At 38.6% G+C, this 13454-nt stretch overlaps 1 protein-coding gene across 1 annotated transcript in view; it reads left to right on the top strand.

Moving 5' to 3' along the window:
* LOC308530119 (cadherin-related family member 3-like) overlaps positions 1-13454 on the top strand; it is a gene marked incomplete at its 5' end in the record, with an annotated part of 62084 nt that overhangs the window by 9225 nt on the left and 39405 nt on the right. The window lies entirely within an intron of this gene.

Here is a 13454-nt window from a genome sequence, read left to right on the forward strand (position 1 = left end):
AACTGTAAAATACCTTGCCAATGACAAAATTTATATCACTGTCTTAATTTTTGATGCTGTATGGAATGGTTTTGGCATTATTAAGCGGTAACATTTTTAGCTAATGGAGTGGTAGATAAGAATATTATGTTTTTAATTTTTAATGTTGTATCCTTTTCCCAAATTGGCCAAAATTTAGAGAATTGTACATGTTGATCTATACTTTCAACATTTGCAATTTACTGGTAGTGCTACTGGGTTACTATTCAAGGCAACTCGATTTTTACAAAATTTTATTTAAATAAATGGATGGCCACTAATATTTGGAGCATTGCACACATGATTTTTAAAAGCACTGCATACACTCAAGTAATTACACACAAAAACCACTGCTGTTGTCAACCCTCCCCACCCACTTGTCTCCTCCTCCTCCCAGTAGAACAATACCACATCCAGAATGGGACTGTAAAGGTCACAGCTTCCTTTACAACATGCAATTAAGGCTCCTAATCACGCATATTGCTCCAAATCACCACGTTCAAGATTACAGTACTGAACCTAGAGCCGGGCAACTCCAGCCATAAGAGAATCGGGTATCATACTGCTTCCTTGGTGTTCTCCATGGCAGCTCACCACCATGTTGACATTCTAGGGTGGAAAGCACAGCATGGCCCAAAAGGGGTTAGCTATGCCTCTAACAGGCAATTACAAGGACTTACTAGCCAATTAATGCAAGTAATTTGTTTCAAATGAAGGACTACCAAAGGCCTGTTCATATAGAGCAAGTGCTCTGGCCCTGGCTCTGTACTTTTCTCAGAAGAGAAGTTTCCAGGGCCATGCTTGGAAGGCGAATGCAGTGTTCTTTGTGAATTTTACCAAATGTGGAATGACATGTTAGAGTTGGCATAAGCTATGGAAACTTACATTTATACGTACTCCTATACACATTCTTCTGACACAGTAGATCAGACCTCATGTGTTATTCAAGCACTCATGACGGGGCAATCATCTTCATTTGTTTGAGTCTTCATATTGATTCGAAGAAAAACTTGTTCTAATCTGGGCAAGAGCTCAGCACTGTTTGGAGCCTGATGCATACATATACAAATAGTGCAATTAATAACTGTTAACTGTTTATCATGTGACAGGAATATACTTTATATAATTGAATCCCCATTTAATTCCTGAAGTAGATGCTATTGTCTACTCTGATATTAATGAATGAATCAATAAGCTTAGAGTATTATGTCTTTAATTTATAGATGAGGAATATTTAGGCAAATAGAACTCAAGTAATTTGCCAAAAGAATAAGTAGTGGAGTTGTAATTCAAATCCATTTTGCTCTAAACCCTGTATGTTTCCCATCATACCAATAATCTCAAATTGCTTCCACAAAACATAAACTCCATGAGAAAAATAAAAGATCCTGTGATCAAATGATTTCGGGAAATAATGTCTCCACAGCTCCTCTAAATTAAAAATGCACGTGTTAAAGGCCCTGAGGACTTCTCTAATAGAGAGATGTTTATTTAATCATATATTTTTTTAAAAATATATTTTATTGATTTTTTACAGAGAGGAAGGGAGAGAGACAGAGAGTTAGAAACATCGATGAGAGAGAAGCATCGATCAGCTGCCTCCTGCACATCTCCCACTAGGGATGTGCCCGCAACCCAGGTACATGCCCTTGACCAGAATCGAACCTGGGACCCTTCAGTCCGCAGGCCGATGCTCTATCCACTGAGCCAAACCGGTTTTGGCTATTTAATCATATTTTAAAAATTATTTTTTCCAGGGCACTTTTAAATAAAATTTAACTCCTGTTAGTGTTTTACATAATGACTAACTAGCATTTCACAGAGTAGAAAGATTATATTAGATCCCAGTGGAAGATTGCTATAATGTGACCTATCTCTTGGGTTGTTATAATGATGAAAGATGAAATTTGAGGTGAGGATCTGATCTATAGTAATTTATGTAATAAGACTGGATTTCATCCATATCTAGACCCCACCTAAGTTCCAGGACTAAGACTTTTCATGCTGTACCACCACTGCTACTGCACATATTTTAAGATCCCTGACCCTCTAGTTAAGGGGGTGTTCTGAGATATGGGAAAAAGTGGCACCTCTTATTATGAATGAACTAAAAATCAATTTTCTTGGACATATCACAGCAAACCAGGACTCCAAAATCTGGAGGGACAGTTGAATCCAGAGAGCCATAGGAAGTTTTGCTTCCTTGAAGCAGAAACTATCAGATCTATAACTTGTATGAAGACTTACATGGTCGTTTTGATGAAATGCCAGAGGCTGAGTATGGACTAGTATGCGAGTGAGAACTTTCTGGGTGCACAATCTCAGGGGGACTTACACTTTTCAAAGGTTTGTACCACCAAGAATTACATCAGGTTCTTATAATGAAGATCCAGGAAGAATCACCTTGTGTCTCAGAAAGAGAGAGGAGAAAAGATTCATTGTGAAATAAACCCCAAAACCTTTTCCATAACAAAGGCCTACTCTTCAGGGAAAAGGAGTCTTCTTGAGCCTTATCTCACTTGGGACGCACACACAGACACACACACACAGCCCTAGACAAATCATATTCAAGATTCAGAACTCCCCCATTTCCCCAAATCTTGAGAGAAGTCATAGGGGAAAAAACCAAACACCCTACTTATAGAGAAATGGGGATAAGAAATTACGCAGACTTGTCAATAGAAGCCATACAAGCAAGAAGATAGTGGAATGAAATATTGAAAGTGTTGAAAGAAAAAAAAATTCAACCAAGAAACCTGTATCCATTGAAATTATCCTTCAAAAGCAAAAGAGAAATAAAGACTTTCTCAGACAAGCAAAAATTGAAGAAATTTATTACTAGCATACCTGCTCAGAAGAAATGTTAAAGGAAGTTCATCAGCAAGAAAATCATATAGGTCAGAAACTCAAATCTGCATAAAGAAAGGAAGAGCATGAGAGAAAAAATAAATGAAGGGCAAATAAAATTTTTAATTTATCTAAAAGATAACTTTAATAGTAACAGTATGTTAGAAGATTATAGCATATTGATAAATGAAATGAATGATAGCAATATCATAAGTGACAGGAGAGAGAAATTAGAAATACTCTGTTATAAGATACCTATATTATGTATAAAGCTACACTTAGATTAATTAAAATGTATGTTGAAAAAATGTGTACTGGAAACTCTGAGGCAATAATTAAAAATATTTAAAAATTAAGTGAAATTGATATGCTTAAATGGAATCATATAAAATAATCAGTTAAAACAAAGAAGGAGAAAAACTCAAGGACAAATGTAATCAATAGAAAACAGTTACAAACACGGTAGGTATTAATTCAGCTAATCCAAATGGAAATGGTTTAAAGGCACCAATTCAAAGACAAAGACTGTCAGACTGAATTAGAAAAAGGCCCAGCTATATCTTATCTGCAAGAAACCTACTTTATTATAAAAACTCAAAAAGTTTCAAAGTAAATGGATGGATAAAGATATACCTTGATAACACCAATCCAAGAAAAGCTAGAGTGGCTATATTAATTTCAAACAAAAAGTGGAGAGTGGTCAGCTAGAGACTTCCCCAAACAGGCAAGTCGGCAATGGGCTGGTTGAAAAATAGCTGCAGGGAGAACACCCACCTCCTCTCTCACTGCGGTAATGAGATCCCCCAGTGACTGGAGGCTGACCTGACTCCTCCTCACAGCAGTCCTGATGCTCCCCTGGGTCTCAGCTCTGCCCCTACTCTCCTTGTCAGACCCCACCCGTATCACAACCCTCACCCACTGCCGCCAGTGTGCTCTTTTCAGCCTTCTGGCTCAGTGGTGGTCGGAGTACTGGTAGTGAAGGGGTAGCATGTGTCTTTCCCTATTGTTTATTACATTGGAAGTTAGTTTTGGAATTCTAAACACATTATCTCAATTCCATTCTGCTTTAAGAATCCTACTTCTTGAGGCCATGTAGATTCTGCTGTCATGAACGAATGGGGCAGAGTGTCATCTTACTCAACAGGTATTTTGTCTTTCCCTCTCTTAATGGTGAAGTAAACATGTAAGTTCTCTTTCAAATAGCACGTTATGCCTTATTGTGTCTATCAAGCCAGTTAATTAGGACCTTGTGAAAATAAACCCAGGCTCTGAGGACAACAGAAACAGTGGACAAGGATGAGAGTGAAGTGGGGGTGAGGAAGAATGAAATTGGGATGGAATCGGCATATTTTCATGAAATAAGGTTTAATATCTCCATTTCAAGGTAAACTATCTCATTTAAGGTATCCCAAAGTTAATGACAAGTCTTAGCATATGGATCTTAGATATATATTGTCATTTCATTAGTAAACTTTTCTTTTCTTTTGGGAACTATATCATGGGCTAAGGAAATAATCACCTAAACCAGCATCCTAATAACTTGGAAAGATTTGTAAAAAGCCTAATAAAGAATAATTTATGAAAGATTTATGGTAGCCCTTGTGAAAGATAAAAAGATATACCATTTAGTGACAAATAGAAAACTATTCCTATGGCTTCATTATTTTTCCCTCTTTGATAAAATAAGTGCAACGAATGAATGTAGGCCACAGACTATATATGGAAATAAACATTATTTTTCATTCAGTCCAGTATATTGAGTGAAGGCTGACAATGATCACATTTTATGATAAAGTGATATTTGGAATTTCTAAGAGTCATAATTAGTGGTGGAATCATCAAATGACTCAACAATTACACTGCATTAGAGCTTATAATTATGAATCTGAGGATTTTAATTATATACTCCTATTTTATAACTCAGCTGTAAAACAAACATTAAAGGGAAAAAACAATGAGTCTATTGAGTTAGAAACCAGAGTATGTGAATTTTGCTTTATAATCTAGGGTGCCAATTCTGGTTTTAATGGATTGTTTTTAAGTATAATCATTTTGGAGAAAAGGCCCACGCTGTCCTTCGAATAGCATCTACATTTTCAGTTTTCATAAGTTTCCCGTGATGGGGAAACACATCAAATAGGTAAAATGTATTCAGTGGTTGAAAGCATTAAGTCATGTCATTCCAGTACATGTTTTGCAGACAGAATTAACACGTATGAATCTGGTTCTTCCTTTTGTAAGCCTTCATCACTCCGAAAGTATATTAGAATCCTTGTGGCTGCAGCTGAGAGAGAACTTGACCCACGTGAGGTTTTTGGCTGCAGTAGCTGAGAAGTCTGTGCTTCCAGCAGAGCTGAATTCTGGCTTCACGTGATGCAGCAGGGCATGAAAAAAGCAGTTCACTATGGGACTCGAGAGCTTCATCTTTCCTGCCTTCCATTTGGTAACACGTGGGGGCAGAAATCTGAGTCCCTACAGCCTACCAGTTCGAGAGCCTCTGAAGCTCCCTCCTTGAGTTCAGGGAGTCTTCATGGCTCTGATTGCTTCACGTGCTAGCCCTTAACCAATGGCTGTGAAAAGGTAGAAATAACGCACTGATTGGCTTAGGCCTAGGTCACATGCTGGCCTGGAATTTTAGGTGGGAGGGGGTTGGGCTGCAAACTCATAGGGACTGAGAATGAGGGAGATTGACTCAGCAATGAGCTGCTATGAGAGGTGCCTGAATAGATGCTTTACAGTCTAAAACCAAATGCTGCTCACTATAACAAAACTGTATTGAATCAGCCTATAAAAACTTGCCAATCTTCCTGAACTTTATTCAGTGTAGACAGAGCCTATTTATAATCTGAAAACTCCCTTTTAATTTTGTCCATGTTGGTCAATATTAAAACTATATTCCATTGAAAACATTTATAGAAATAGTAATGGTTCACAACAATGAACTTTTAGTGTGGGTTATTGTTTGGCAAATAAATATATTCTTTTTAATATTAGGAAAAATTTTATTAAAACAGTTTGTTTGTTTATTTATTTATTTATTTTTAAAATCCTCACCCAAGGATATTTTTCCATTGATTTTTAGAGAGAGTAGAAGAGAGAGAAAAAGACAGAGAGGAATACTGATCTGAAAAACACATCGATTGGTTGCCTCCTGCAGGAGCCCTGACCAGGGCCCAGGCCAGGGAGGAGCCTGCAACCGAGCTATGTGCTCTTGGCCAGAATAGAACCTGGGACTACACTGAGCCAGACAGGCTACGGCTGGCAAAGAAATAATTTTTTAAAAATTGTTGGCAGTATTACAGATGTCCCTCATTTCCCTCTTTATTCCCCCCTTCACTCAGCTCCTCCCCCACCAGTCCTTCACCACATTATTGTCTGTGTCCACGCATGCATGCATATATGTTCTTTGGTTAGTCTGCCTTTTTATAACACTAATCATACTTTGTCATCATTAAAAAATAATGCCTCTCTCATAAAACTGTAAGCTCCATTAAAGAGGAATTGGGTCTGTCTTGTTCACAACAGTAAGCTGGTGTCTATAAAGTGCTTAATAAATAAGACTTAAAACCAATGGGAAAGACCATAAATAAAACATATTCCAAGAAAATAGCTTAAAATGTCTTGGCACTTACAAAATTTTCAAATACTTAAAAACCATATTAACTGCAGAGGAGTTAGAGCTGTTCTAAGGCCTCAGTTCATCCCTTGTATGAATAGTTCTTCATTGATTACTCTGTTCTCGGTGCTGAGAAGAAACACTGCATCTGGCATGTAAATTCCTGGAGCTTACCGTCTAGGGAATAAATTGACAACAAACAAAGCTCCAAATAAATGATATAATGTCAGATAGTAGGGGGTGTGGAAAAGGTAATTATAAAGTAGGGCAAAGGGGAAGAGAATGATGAGGCGAAGGGGCAGTGGTGCCTCTTTTGGATAGGAAGGTTAGAAAGGGCCTCTCTGTGACGGCAACGCTTGTTGAGAGACCTGAATGAAGTAAGGGAGGGAACTAAGCATATGTCCTGGGGTAAGATATTTCAGAAAAAGACAGCAGTAAGTACAAAGGCCTGAGGCAGAAACAGGCTTAGCATATTTAATGAACTACAAAGAAACCTATGTAACTGAAAGGCAGAGTGAGAAAGAGACGTAGGAAGATGATGATGAAAATATTGCCTGCAACCAAGGTCCTTCTAAAGAGTATTAGAGGCTGCATTTTATTTCGATTAATGTGGAATTTTCTTGGAAGTTTTTGGGTAAAGGAACAAATGATATTATTTATAGTTTAAAAGATCATGCTGGCTTTTGTGTGAAAAAAATTGACTATAAAGAGGCAAGATTGGAAACAGGCCATTTAGAGATGACTGCAATAGTTCAGGTGAAAGATGATGGAGACTTGATCTAGGATGATGGCAGTTGGGATGGTGAGAAATCATTGAAATTTATCTCTTCAACATTTTATTGTGAAAAATTTCAAACATATAGAAAATTTGAAAGAGCTGAAAATTGAATGAGGACCCATATATCCATCACTAAGTTCTATAGTTAATATTTTACCATGTCTTTTTTTATCACTCAGCTACCCATTCTTCTATTCATCCATCAATCACTCCTATTTTATTTATATACTAGAGGCCTGGTGCATGACATTCATGTACTGGGGGCAGAAGGGGTCCGTCAGCCTGGCCTGTGCCCTCTTGCAGTCCGGGACACCTCGGGGGTCCTTAGTGTTGGCGCTGCGCTTGCCAGCCATGAGCCCAGCTTCTGGCTGAGCGGTGCTCCCCCTGTAGGAGCTCACTGACCACCAGGGGGCAGCTCCTGTGTTGAGTGTTTGCCCCCTGGTGGTCAGTAGGTGTCATAGCGATGGGTCAGTCCACTGTTTGGTCAATTTGCATATTAGCCTTTTATTATATAGGATTTCAAAGCAGGTTACAAACACAGTACCTTTCACTGATAAACAAGGCAATTTGAATATATCTTAAAGGTAATGTTGGCAGACTTGTAGACAAACTGGACATAGGGTGTAAAGGAAAGAGGGAAATCCAAGCTTCTAGGTTTCTTGGCTGGAGCTACTCTTGAAGAGGATGGAAAATCAAGTGATTCCCTTCAGACATGTTGAGGTTGGGAAGCAGGTAGACACAGGAAGAGTAGGCAGCTTGATTATAACTTTAGAGCTCAGCAAAGACATGGGGGCTAGAGCAGAAATTTGGGAGTTACCATATAATACTTAGTATTTAGTGTTCAGAATGAAACGAGATGACCTAGGGAGTAAGTGTGGATGTAAGAGAGAAGAGAAAAAGTTCAAGGACTGAGCCTGGAGGTTTGGAAGTTAGAAAGAGGAAGAGGATTGAGAAAATAAAACTGAGTAGGAACAGTAAGGAAAAAGGAAAATCAGGAAAGTAGAGTGTCTCCCAAAAGCCCAAGAAGATGTATTTCAAGAGGGGATTGGCCAAGTGCTGCTGAGGTGATGGGAGGTGAGATGGCTGATCACGGAAGCTAGCAATATGCTAATTGCTAGAACTCAGGTATGAGTCTGTCACATAGCACGATTCAGTGAATGAGTAAATGGAGATCTTGAGTGACCTTGGTAAGTGGAGTAGTTCAGCGGAGCAGTGAGAGTCAAGTCTGACTGAAGAAGCTCCAAGAGAATCAGAGGCAAGGAAAACAGGAACAGCGAGCATTGGTGACTTCAAAGTGTTTTCTTAAAAAGCACAGCAGAGAGATTGGAGTATCTTGAGGAAGATGTAAAATCAAGGGAAATTTTTATTTCTGAATGATGAGAAATACTATAGCATGTTGTATGTTGGTGGTAATGATCCAATAGAGAGGAGGAAATTAATAATGCGAGAGATAATGGCAACAATTGCTGGAGTGATGGTCTTGAGTAGGCAATGGGGGATGGTATGGGGGGGGGGCGGGGGGCAGAGAACCTGACGTTAGAAGCTCAATTTTTCATCTATAGAAACAGGGAGGAATACAGGGCATAAGGGGACATAGGCAAAAAGTTTAGTAGAAATAGTAGTTGCTTTTTTATTCTCTTGTCCATGTAACAGTTATTTACTGAGCACTTACAGTAATCACCCCTTACCAGTTGGATTCCAAAACCACGGATAGTACTGAACCCTATATATACCTTGTTCTTTCCTATACATACGTTACTATGATTATGTTTACATAAGAGATTAGCAACAATAACTAATAGTAAAATAAAATAACTATAATAACGGACTATAATAAAAGTTATATAAACATCATCTCTTTTGAAATATTATATTGTACTATACTCACCTTTTCAGTTAAAGGAATCACTTTAAGGCTCTCTTTGCCATATCCGAATTGCCAGCATCACGACTCTAGAATTTGGGGTGAAGTAAAATAAGGGTGGCTTGAACACAAACACCCCAAGCATCTGATAGCCAAGGGGGCTGCTGTGACGAATGGGCAGGAAGGATCTACAGCTGGAGACGCTGGACAAAGGGATGATTCATGAGAGATGGTAGAGATTTCCTCATGTGGCTCAGAATGGTGCACAATTTAAAACTTATGCATTTTTTATTTCCAGAATTTTCCACTTACTATTTTTGGACCATAGAAACTGAAGCCACAAGAAGCTAAACCGTGCATGAGGGGGCCTGTCCTGGTGCCAGGCAGTGTTTTAGGAAGTGAGGCTTCAGGGGTGAAGGAAACGGGCAGAATCCGTGCCCTCATGGAGCTGACACGTTAGGGGTAGGAGACAGACTATATATTCCCGTGTATCACATGCTCCAAGTATCATGGAGCCAAATGAAGCAGGGAAGGACATAAGAAGTTCTATGAGGAAGCAGTTTTTCATTTCTAAAATGGTAATCAATGGTTTTTTGGTATTGCTTCTACTTTTCTCTGTGAAATAGAAAACAAGCCTAGTAACAGAGGGTGGGGAGAGGGAAGAGACCTGGGGAATGCTGGAGATTTGGGGGAGGAGTAGAAAGTGGGGATCTGCTGCCCTCAAGACAGGGAGACTGAATTGCCCCAATAAATGTGAAAGACCAAGAGAACATTCAGAGGAGGGATGGAGACTACAGGGAGTTTGACGAGAGACGAGTTCTTGAGGCACATTGGGAGGGTTTGGGGTATCAGGTGGGATGAATAACTGTCAGGTGATGAGGACTGAACTTCTTGGCATGACTGAGTATGTGAACTATGACGGAACATGTCCTAGGGCCCCTTAGGGAGGGCAGATGGGGTAACCCCCACTTATTATAACCAACTCCTGCTTGAGACGGGTCTCTTAGGAAATTAGAGCATTGATGCAATCGATGTGGAGGAGCGTATGAGGGTGGCCATCGTATTCGGAGCAGGAAGAGCTCTGTGTGACTCCCTTTAACCTGCTGAGGGGAGTGTCCAAAATTTGGGAGAGGTAGCCTTCCCAGAAGCCATTATGCAGGAATTCATAATTTGAGTCCATTTACAGAAGGAAAATGAGGATTCAGCAATTATTATCCTGTTCAAAGTCAACAGCTGTATTGAACATCCAACAAGACAAAACAAAAATGTCCTGTTCATATTTGAAAAGCTAATCAGAAATTAACATCACTTCACTACCTCCATAAATCTTTGCCCAAAGTTTCTAAAAGGAAAACTTTTTGTACCTAGTAGGAAAACTAACTTTTTTTTTGGGGGGGGGGGGGTTGCTTAATGTCAGTTAACACAGCAAGGGAATGATTTACTTCTACCTAATTGGTTTTGCATAGCGTTGACAGATTGATATAAAATTGTATTATCTGCATCTCTGTCTTTCCTTCCCATAAACAGGCAGTGTCTTCTCCTGGATCCAGGGAGGACTCAGGGAATGTTTGCAGGATAACTTAATGATTCATTTCATTTTTTTTAAAAGCTATTGCAGTGCTAAATTTATTTATTTTTATTTTATTTTATTTATTTTTTAAATATATTTTACTGATTTTTTTACAGAGAGGAAGGGAGAGAGATAGAGAGTTAGAAACATCGATGAGAGAGAAACATCGATCAGCTGCCTCCTGCACATCTCCTACTGGGGATGTGCCCACAACCCAGGTACATGCCCTTGACCGGAATCGAACCTGGGACCCTTGAGTCCGCAGGCCGACGCTCTATCCACTGAGCCAAACCGGTTTCGGCTCATTTCATTTTTTAAATTTATTTATTTTTATGTTTATTTATTTTATTATTAGTTAAGGTATTACAAATATGTCCTCATCTCATTTTTTAAATTTAAATTTCATTGGGGCAAGAACACTTACCATGAGATCTGCCCTCTTAACATATTGTTAGGTGTACATTTCACTATCATTAGCTCTAAGCACCAGCTTGTACAGCAGATCTCCAGGACTTACTCATCCCCTGTTAGTGAAGTTTTAAACCCATTGAGTAGCAACTCCCCACCTCCCCTCCTGCCTGCCCCCGCAACCACCATTTCGCGCTCTGCATCTATGAGTTTGACTCTTAGATTCCCATCTGGACTAAATGCAGGATTTGTCCTTTGGTGACTGGCTTATTTCACCTAGTCTATACCCTTAAGGTTCTTCCATTTTGTTACATATTGCAGGATTTCCTTCATTCTAAAGCTTAATCGTCCATTGTATGTATACAGTATACCAATTTTATTTATCTGTTGAGGGGCATCTAGATTGTTTCTACATTTGGCTAATGTGAATAATGCTGTGATTTGGGAGGGCTAATGTCTTTTCAAGATCATGATTTCAATTCCACAGATTCAAAATCCAATGGCATTTAAAAAATATTTTTATTTTTTTCAAAGAGGAAGGGAGAGATAGAAACATCAATGATGAGAAAGAATCATTGATTAGCTGCCTCCTGCATGCCCCCTACTCGGGGTCGAGCCTATAACCCTGGCATGTACCCTGATCAGGAATGGAACAGGTTCATATATCAATGCTCAACCGCTGAGCCACACTAGCCAGGCCCCAATGGCATTTTTAAAAACAGAAATAGAAAAAATAATTCTAAAATTCATATGAAACCACAATAGGCCACGGATAGCCAAAAACAATCTTGAGAGAGAAAAAACAAAGCTGGAAGCATCACACTTCCTGATTTCAAAATTCATTACAAAGAAACTAAAAACAATATGGTACTGGGATAAAAACAGAAACATAGACCAACAGAGTAGACTAGAAAGCGCATAAATACATCCACAAATATATAGTCAACTGATCTTTGACAAGGGTATCAAGAATACATGATGGGGAAGAACAGCCTGTTGAATAAATGGGGCTGGAAAATTGGATATTCACATGCAAAAGAATGAAACTGGACCCTTATCTTACGCTATACATAAGAACCAACTCAGAATGGGTTAAATACCTAAATGGAAGATCTGAAACTGTAAAACTCCTAAGAGAAAACATAGGCGAGAAGCTTCATGACATTGATCTTTAATTTCATGGATATGATACCAAAAGTATAGGCTACAAAAGAAAAAAATAGGCAAGTGGAACTACATCAAACTAAAAATCTTCTGTGTAGCAAAAGAAACAATATAGTAAAAAGGCAACCTACAGAATAGTAAAAAATATTAGTAAACCATCAGCTATTGATAAGAGGTTACTCTATATAAGGAACTCCTACAACTCAATAGCAAAAAACCTAATAACCCGATTAAAAAATGCACTAAGGACTTGAATAGATATTTCTCCAAAGAAGACATGCCAATGACCTAAAGGTTTATGGACACAGACTCAACGTCACTATTATCAGGGTAATGCAAATCAAAACTGCAATAGATATCGCCTCACACTTGTCAGGATAGCTATTATAAAAACACACATACACAAACAAAAAAACCCAACACAACAAAAAGACAGCATGGATGTCGAGAAATTGGAAACCTCGTGCATTGTTGATAGGGATGTATAATGGTGCAGCTGCTATGGAAAATAGTATGGAGGTTCTTTAAAAATTAAAAAACAGAACTACAATCACTTTTGGGTATTTATCCAAAAGATTTATTTCTGAGTCGCCCCCCATGGCTTGGTTTTCAACCCTAACATCACTTTAAAATTTCATCTCTTGTGACACCACGGTAAAGAGGGGAAAAGTTTAAATCACATACTGTCACATTCTGGGCAATTCTGATGTGTGGAGAAATACCATTCAGTTTAGGCATGTACTAACCAAATGAATTTGAGAACTGAGGCAATTATCTGGGTTATTCAAGCAAAAGAACAATTTTGTTTGAAACACGATATAATTGGAAAAAAAACTGATTTTAAGAAAAGCTTTAATTACCTAGAAAATAATCTGTAACTCTTCACACAAAAGACAGATGTTTAGAGAAAACCTAGTCACATTTTAAATAAACATCTTGGGGAGTATTTACTTCATATTTGCACAACTTGTACCATCCTCCAGCAGATGGCGTGCAAGTTTGTAACATACTGTAGCCCATAGTCATGCTATTGCAAAAGCACCTTGTCACAAGCAATAGCACTGAAGAATCACACAATAACTAATTACTTTTTTGCCTTAAAAATTTGGGGGAGGAGGAGAAAGCATGGATATGCTGCCCTCAAGAGAGGCAAATTGCAAATGTATATACATCCCAACAATGTTTTTCA

The sequence above is a fragment of the Myotis nattereri genome, assembly GCF_964212035.1.
Source record: "Myotis nattereri genome assembly, chromosome: 14".
Taxonomy (NCBI): domain Eukaryota; kingdom Metazoa; phylum Chordata; class Mammalia; order Chiroptera; family Vespertilionidae; genus Myotis; species Myotis nattereri.